Raw genomic sequence first — 8,903 nt, 5'->3', positions numbered from 1 at the left:
GTCGCTCATCGGTCTGCGTTAAACACTCTGCGTGCGCCGCGGAGCATCCTGCGCGCCCTGGGACTCTTCTTGGACCACGTTCTTGAGGGGAAATCCTTGGTGGCCGATGCGCATGGTGGCGCGCGGGAGAGAGGAATCCGCCAGAAGTGTTGAGTTGAACTGTTGGACAGAGTGGGGTCTGCCCGTGAGAGCGGAGCAGTGGAGGCGCACACGTTGCGCGGTGCGCGCAGAGGCGATATCTTGAGAAGCGCTGGCAGCAAGTGCATGAATGACCGATCGGTGGCATCTTGGAGGCTCTTATATAGGCGGCTCTGGCATCACGGCTGCCCTCCAGGAGAGGCGACGGGGCGCCACTCCTCCTCTTCATGTGCGCTTCTTTGCGCGCTGCGGACCCTGATGAGCCTGCAGCTGCGATCGAGTCTGCTCAGTCCTTTGACTACCAACCAATAATCACACCAGTCATCATCAATACACCTAGTCAGTCTCTCTTTCCCTGAATTGCGATCGAGTGGCTTTGCCTCCTCCAGCATCAATCATGCATGCAATCAGCATTTCATTAGTCACCCGTAGAGCACCTGTACAGTTAGAAAGAGCTGCACACTGTACTTTTAAGTGGCATGTGTTAAACACCTGCGTGGTCAGTTAACGTGGAGTGACTCAATCAAGCTTTATAATCAACTTGTATGTACTTTAGTGCTCTGAGCAGGTCTCTTCAGTGTAGTTCTGACATGAATGTATTGCCTGCCTGCTGAATGATAATTACAATCAAAGGCAGCTAAACGTGGCACCAAGAGGTCAACTCACACCACAGGCTGGGCTATGATGCTTTAGTCTGACTCCACACCCCACCACACACCCAGCAAGACACAGGCCAGCATAAGCACCTGCTCGCTAAATATGGGCTTTAAGAAGGGACACCCTTCCAAAAATCTGAAAATGTAAAAGCGTGTGTGAGTGAACTATAAGCAGACTGTAAAAGTGAACTTCAGTCATTATTGTTTGTTCACCAGTGTTCACATGAACAGTGTTTCTTCAGGAGGGCTGACTGAACTGAACATACACTGATTTCTTCACTTCACACCTTGCAGCTGCAGCCAAGTTTGTGCAATGAGCACACATTCTGAAACAATGACGATAATAATTTGGGGATATTTACGTTGAAACAAATACGAAGATTAAAGGTTTATGCAGCTCTAACTGTCCAGAGAAACTAACTGAAACCTCAGCACACTACTGTCACACTGAGGAGCATCTACAGTGTGTTTTAGCTGTTCAGGAAAATAAGGAGAATCTCTTATGTAGACGATTGCCAGCATTTTCCACAGCTGTCCAAAAAACAGCTTCTTTCCAAACAAAAAGGAAAATATCTGGTGTATATCATGCTGAGGAACTGTGTCATCAAGAATTATAATGGCCTGTTAAGGTGGTTATGAGTGTTACAGTGCCTAATCCGGAACCACTGAGGAGCTGCTGCTGACATTTAGCCACTTTTGACCAAATGTACAATCATACTTTGCCCACAAAGGCTCAGCATGACGTTTGGAAAGGATCAGGAGTCTCAAGAGGATGAGGAACTACGCATTCGTTAAAGGAGATTAATTATACACAAATCACGTAGGTGTAAGGCAGCGTCAGCAAGAAGATTGTTAATGCCTGCACACTTGCTCCACGCCACTTTTCTTTTCATGAGACTGACACTGTTTTGATCCTACCTGGATCTTCATCTGGTCAACATGCTTAAGAAATGTATAGATACACCTGTATGTACACTCGTGGGCTGCCAAGCTCTGTGATGGCAGGTGTAGGTAACTCACTTTAACGTCACAGGGTGACAGGGATTCAAATTATTACTAGCAAAGTAAAACCAGTCACAGAGGCCACGCTTCCAAACAGCAGACCTGAATCTTAACCCTCGAACACTAACGTTGGGTGATCACATGATTTTTATTGTTTCATTGTGTGTCTTTTTTTTTTTCATTCACTAATTTTAGAGCCTTTTTATAGGTTTTTTTTTCATTTAATGAGACTTTGTATAGGTGAAAATAAAAGAAGAGAACTTCAATTTGCCATGTATTGTTGTACTTTAATATATTTTGATGAGAAGTATTTTTTATCAGGTAAAATATACCCAACATTAGTGATGGTGTTACCTGTGATGGTGTTAACTTGTTCGGTTAGTGTTCTAGGGTTAAATATACAGACATCTGGTACATATATCATCTCATGTTAGACATCCACACTACCAACTTTTGGGGAAAATATATAAAGTTTGCAGAAAAAAACCCACCACTTTACTTTATTGAATTGCTCACAATTGTTTGGATGTTCATCACCTTGTGGCTTCATAAAGAGGGTTAACCGCACCTGCCATCAAAGAGCTTGCCAGCCCATTGGTGTGCATTATGCATAAATAGAGATGTGGTTGCCAATCATGAAGCATGTTGACAAGACAAAGATCCAAGTAGGAATAAAGGATTTGTTCCAAATTAATTCCAACTTTTACAAACATGTCATCTCTATTATACTTGGAATGAGAACTTGAAGGTCGAGTCCACGTCCGTGTGCAACTTTTCCTCGGAGGTGAATCATCTTCCTGCTGTTCCATCTCTGACCAGTCTTTGATCTAGTGCCCTCCTGTGGAAGCCAGCTTGTCACACCTCAGCGACCATCACATAAATGAGGATTTATGGCCTGCGCAGTCTGTCCAGACCTCTGTATGACTGCTTTTTGTTTGGCAGGTGTTTTGAAGTGCCACTGCCAAGTTCAACCTTGGGCTTTGCTTGAGAAGACTCAACAGAGCAGATCCAGCTAGTTTTGGTTAAAACTTGACAAGATTTCCTTTAAACATCACATAATTCACTCTGCAGCAGCATTGAATTCTATTACACTTGGTTTTGCCAATGGTTCGAGTCAGACTGTGAGTCTGTGCAATGATTTGAGCCCAGGACAAATCTGAATGCTCACAATACTGAGGTAATCACCAGAGGTCACAGTGTTACATCACTGCAGCACGTGCAGTTTTGTGGTACCAATGTTTTCAACCTTGCTCTGCTGTCAACAACCCACTCCTCTATTACATGTTTACCAGGCTTCCACCGGGGCAGTGACCTGTGGAATTGGCCGGGCCCGGCTGTTCCACCGAAGGCTTAGCATTGAAGCCCATGAGGGAAATTTTGAGAAGCGCTGGCAACTGAAGGACAGCCCTAAGATGGACATGTTAAACCTTCAGCACTCTATTACAGTGTGGAAGTGATAAAGGGAGAAACCCTTACAGTCTTTTTTCCAGATTGGATGGTGGTGGAGGATCATTTATTCTGCAGATAAAAGCGGAATTAAATTGTAAAAAAATATATATATAAATATTTCCCTTAATGTACACCCACTGATTTTCATCCATCTCAATGGGAAATTATAATCTTGCTTGATTTTAAGAATAGTTTTTTTTAGTTGCTGTTTAGTGTTCTTCATTCTCCATATATGATGAATTTGGAGGCTGGTGTTTTCTGTTCAGCCTCTTAAAAATACCAGAGCAATTGTGTTCTGATTAGATTAAACAGTGTGTTTGTGTGCTCTAACATAAGCTGAGATTGTTAACGGGTCCAGTAAAGTAGCAAAATGACCGACTAAAACTAAGTTTTGTTGGTTTACAGGTCATATTAAAGAGCCTTGTTCATGGTAATGTGATTCACCGTGTAGCATATCTTTCATACCTAGTCAATACATGGGGCAATATTTCCCTTCTGTGGGTTGGTTTATGAGATTCATCCGTTTCCCTGGTGGACAGGAAGCAAAACTGACCTTGTTTATTTCACATCCAGTGCTCCAGATCACCTGCAGTGTGCAGAAACACCCTCCAGCTCTCAAGCTTTTGTGCTGATGTGTGTGACTGCTGTTGCAATAACATCCTGTGACACATTTAGGTGACGCTGGACATGTGTGCTACACTCCTGTCCTTTGCTCGATGATGTAGTGAAATATACAGAATAGTTTGGAGGCTTGGCAGTGAATAGTATTTCTGATGCTTACTAAACCCACTGTTGGACACACTGATGATACTGTCTCATCCTGGGATTTGAATTTAAACATTAGACCGTACACGGACACACGGACATTCATATAAAAACATACACCTTGCTTTTAAGAGTTGTGTTTTCAAGGAGCGCAGATGGTGTGCTCACAGTTCACACACAGACCTGTCGGGTTATCAGGAATCGAATAAAAAAATAAAAAGGGATTTTGTGTACTGTGATTTCAAAGCAAACATTTCAGCCTCATCTCTGAACAAATTCCAATACCATCCACATCAGACATTTGAGAATACATACCCTGAACATCTACACATCTTACACAACTGTTAGAACGTATGTGTCACAGGAGCAAGGAGTGTGTCTCAAACGTCAATAGTCAAGGTTTCACATCCAGCATTTTAACATTGGATACAGCCAAGAGCAACAGTGTGGGAGTTCACACCAGTAATCACAGCCACTGGGAGAAGCAGTGTTTCATCTCGCCATAACCAAGAACCCTATAGAAGAAGCAACTACACTGTTGCCCATGAAGTTGGAAAAAAATATTTTTCACCTCTTCTCATGAAATGATTGTGACAATGTGATTTATTCTTGATAGATAAAGTGTACATCTATCTCAAAACTTTATTGATCAATCTCTTCCAAACAGATCACAGTGAAAATTAAACCACAATTAACCTTTGCAAACTGTGGATTCAGGCTTTAACTAAATTGGGGGTATTGAACAATAGGATTAAGGGCTTTGTTTAAATTTTTCAACCTTGGTCAATTTAACAGGAAACACATATTCGAGAGGATTTCATGCATAAGAATGTCCAATATTACTTTTTCAAATGTGACTCAGTCACTAATATTGAGTATGGCCGCCCCTGACACGGATCAATGCGTTAAGAAGGCGTCCCACTCTTCGGTCAGATCCCGGGCTAATTCCTGTAGACTCTGTATTGTCCCTCTCATTAAGGGCTCGGCCTAAGGCATCCCAGGCGTGCTCGATAGGGTTCACATCAGGGGAGCAAGCAGGCCATGACATCTGCTGCACCCCCTCTGCATCAAGAAATTCTCTCACTGCAGCTGCTCTATGTGCTCTTGCGTTGTCGTCTTGCAGCCTAAAGTTGTTCTTGCGTGTGGGAGGCAATGGTTCTCCGGGATGTCCCGGTGCACAAGAGCGCTGACGTTTCCATCCAGCACCACCAATGGCGTTTTTCCTCCATAATGAACACTGGCCCATACCATCACTGAGCCGCCACTTCCTTGAGTGGTTTCCTGGATGCAGTCGTTGTGGACGTTCTCACCACGTAATCGCCGCACCCTTTATCTTCCATCTATGCAGTCAAGAAAATAGCGGCTCTCATCCACCAGACCTTATTGGGAAAGACAGTAATTTAACCTCCTAGAACACAGGAGTGCTAATCTAGTTGCACAACACACAAACTATCCAATTGAGGCAGCAGTGGACCAAAAACCCTTTCGTTCTGCTCTGTAGAATTAATGTTTTTATCAGTGGGGTCTGGTGTTAGTGATGTAATGGCTTCAGTTCCCATCGGAACAGCATGTCTGATGTTGAGGTAAAGGTTATTAAATATAGCATAGACTTAAATTGAGAGTTTTTAGGTGGGCCTTTTTCTAGGTGGCAAAATGTGTTTTGCTGCAGCTTCCGTCCACATTGGCACATAACTTTGCTTCCATGCCAGTGATCCTGTCTGCCTCTCCAAACTGCTCTCCAAAGTGTACTGAATGTAGGTAATACACTAACTGTGGATAAATACATCACCCCACTTCAAAAAATACAAACTATCCCTTTAACCCCTAATAATCAATTTCCACATTAGATATTACACGTTACAGGATAAGGCTGGTGATAGTCTTCATGTGTTTTATTGGCAACAAGTCCATGACAAGACCAAAAACAACACTGAACTGATCCAACTAACAAGTATTTGTGTATCCAAAGCCTCAGACATCACTCCTCTGTGCTACAGAGCTCCATTGTTGTCCAAAAACTATTAAAAACACATCACTGTGCCACACTGTTTCACTGTTTCACACATTCTTTCATTCCCATGAACACACACATTGTAGTTTATTGTGAGTCAATCCCACTGGTCCTACACTGGTCTTCTGCCCCAAATACTCACTGGAGCACTAAATGTGTATGAATCCATGGCTGAAAATAGTGCCCAACAAATGCACCATTTACTCTTGTTTAAGTAAAGTTTGCCAAAATCCACAGTGAATGACAGGATGGTAATCATTCCATACCGAAATAGAAAACAAAACTGTGGACCCAGATGGTTGCTTTGTTATCATCTCCAGGCTTATTATGTATGTAAATAAAAACAATAGCCAACATTTATGGGCCCACACAGTATGCTCACACCATAGAACCTTTCACTCATCTGATTCAATAAAACCCTATATGAGGGTTGTAGGTCTTTGTGATCGCTGGTGATCAAAGAACCAAACAAATAAAAAATACTGCCATTACTCACCATCCCACAATAGTTATCCCAGAGTAGATCACTTCCTAGTTAGTAACTATTTTACATCTCAAATAAAAACCCTGAAACTGATCCAGTTATAATATCGGCCAGCTAGTTTTCACCCGGTGTATGAAAAAGATTCAATCCCTCCGAGTAGAACTCCTAATTGACAAAGATTTCAACAACTTCCTTTCCACAGAGTGAATTGATCAAGGAAGGATTCCTGACCAACTCCACAGGGAGCAAATCCAAAGCGAAATACAGAAAATGACGTACGTGAAAGACACAATTCCTAATGCAAAGAACAAGACTAAACCTTTTTGAAGATGAGGACAAAACAGATAAATTCTTCACCTATCACATCATATGAGAAACAATGAAAAAATGTTGATAACAGCAATCAAAGAGTAACATGGACGTTTTTAACCCAAAGGACAAAAAAGGCATTTTCCTTCACATTTCTTTCCTTCACATCATTTTCATAAGAAACTCATTTAGTGAAGAACAGAACCTAACTATCAATTTATTTCTTGACAGCATAGATCTCCCAAAACTGTCTATGGAACAAGTCAACACATTAGACCAACACATAACTCCAGAAGAACTCAAGAAGGATCTCTTCTTTATGCCTAACAATAGATGTCCTGGCTCAGGTGGTTACCTGGTAGTATTCTACAAACACGTTTGGCAAATCATCATGTCTTATTTTTGTATATATGTAAATGTATATGTGTGTTATGCTCTGTGTTTTCTTGGTCTTTGCTTTATAAATTGTGTCTTTTGACAGGGTCAGGAAGACTGTATGTGTGTGTGTGTGTGTGTGTGTGTGTGTGTGTGTGTCTTTGTGTAGTTATGAGAACAACATTTAGGTTAAGGCATTTAGCTGTGATGATTAAGGTTAGGATAAGGGGCTAGGGAATGCATTGCGTCTGCCAGTGTCCTCACAAAGATCAAAACAAAAAAGCGTGTGTGTGTGTGTGTGTGTGTGTGTGTGTGTGTGTGTGTGTGTAGATAAAAATATGAGATATCAGACAGAATTGTTGACTTGTTACACTCTACTAATTCCATCTTCAGACGCTGAATCTACCTGAATCTAATGTCATTTTACATCAACAGTGAAGCATAGCCATGCCAACACACTGCTTTTAAGAGTGGAGCGGAGAGAAGTACAAACTAAACAATGACGTTTGTGCACAGCTTTACAAATGAAACCATCATCAAAGACAGCGCTGAAAATTGCAATTTTTATGATGCATCTTCAGGCCAGATTTGCACGATAAAATCCACTTTATTGCCTTACAAAACAATGAGAGTGCTTGACACAAAACTACAGTGGTGGAAAGCAGCACACGAATAATGAATGGAAGAACAGTTTTAAAGTACTTGTACTTCACTGGAGTATGTTCTTTTCACACCACTTTATATTTCTACTTCACTACAATTTAAAGGAATTCAAAGGAAAATATTGTACTTATTACTTGACTACATTTCTTTAACTATATGCACTGGTTACTTTGCAGATTCAGATTAGTAATGATGTTTTTTTATATATTTATACTGTATTAATTATATTATGGTGATTATGGTGTTGTGCTTCTACTTAAGCAAAATTTTGAATGCAGGACTTTCACTTTCACTTGTAACCTATTATTTCTGCTCACTGTGAAAGTGAAAAAAACACCAGAACCAGAAGTGACGTTAGTCTGACCAACAAAACATGGTTTCAAGTTCTGAGAAACAGCAAAAGTACCCTAAGAGTATCAGTCACCTCATCGCTGGACTCCTGGACTCTAATGCTAGATGGCACTATTAATACATGTTAAGATGTTTATGTTGTTTTCACTCCAGTTGTACAAAGGATAAAGGAAAGACTAACCTAAATAAACAAAACAACAATGAAAGGTCTCTCTCGAAAAAAAAAAAATAATTAAGAGACCACTGCAAATTTTTCTGAAATCAGCATCTCTACATGTATGACAGCCGTTCCACACCTCACTCTACTTAATGAGGTACTGATTAGGTGATCACCTGAACCAAATCTTATTTAATGAGGAAAAAACCACTGCTGTGGTCATCACTATCCTCTTCAATAGGAACAGCTGGATGGCAAAATCAGTGCTAGTAGTACCTCAAAAGTAATTGGAATCACAAAAATAACCATTGACCATGCCAAAAGAGTTGAAAAGAAAAGTTTTGAGTGAGGAAAAGAAGGGTTCAACTCTGGCTTTACTGGCAGAGCGATACAGTGAGCGTCAGGCTGCTTCCATCCTTAAAATGTCTAAGACAGCGGTTCATAAGAACAAGGTCAAGCAGCAGACATTGGGGACAACAAAACTACAGAGGGCAAAAACGACTCTCCACTGACCGAGATGACCGTCAACTCATTGGAATGTCA

Source organism: Pempheris klunzingeri, chromosome 12, assembly GCF_042242105.1.
Source record: "Pempheris klunzingeri isolate RE-2024b chromosome 12, fPemKlu1.hap1, whole genome shotgun sequence".
NCBI classification, from domain to species: Eukaryota; Metazoa; Chordata; class Actinopteri; order Acropomatiformes; family Pempheridae; genus Pempheris; species Pempheris klunzingeri.
This window is presented reverse-complemented; position numbering follows the sequence as displayed.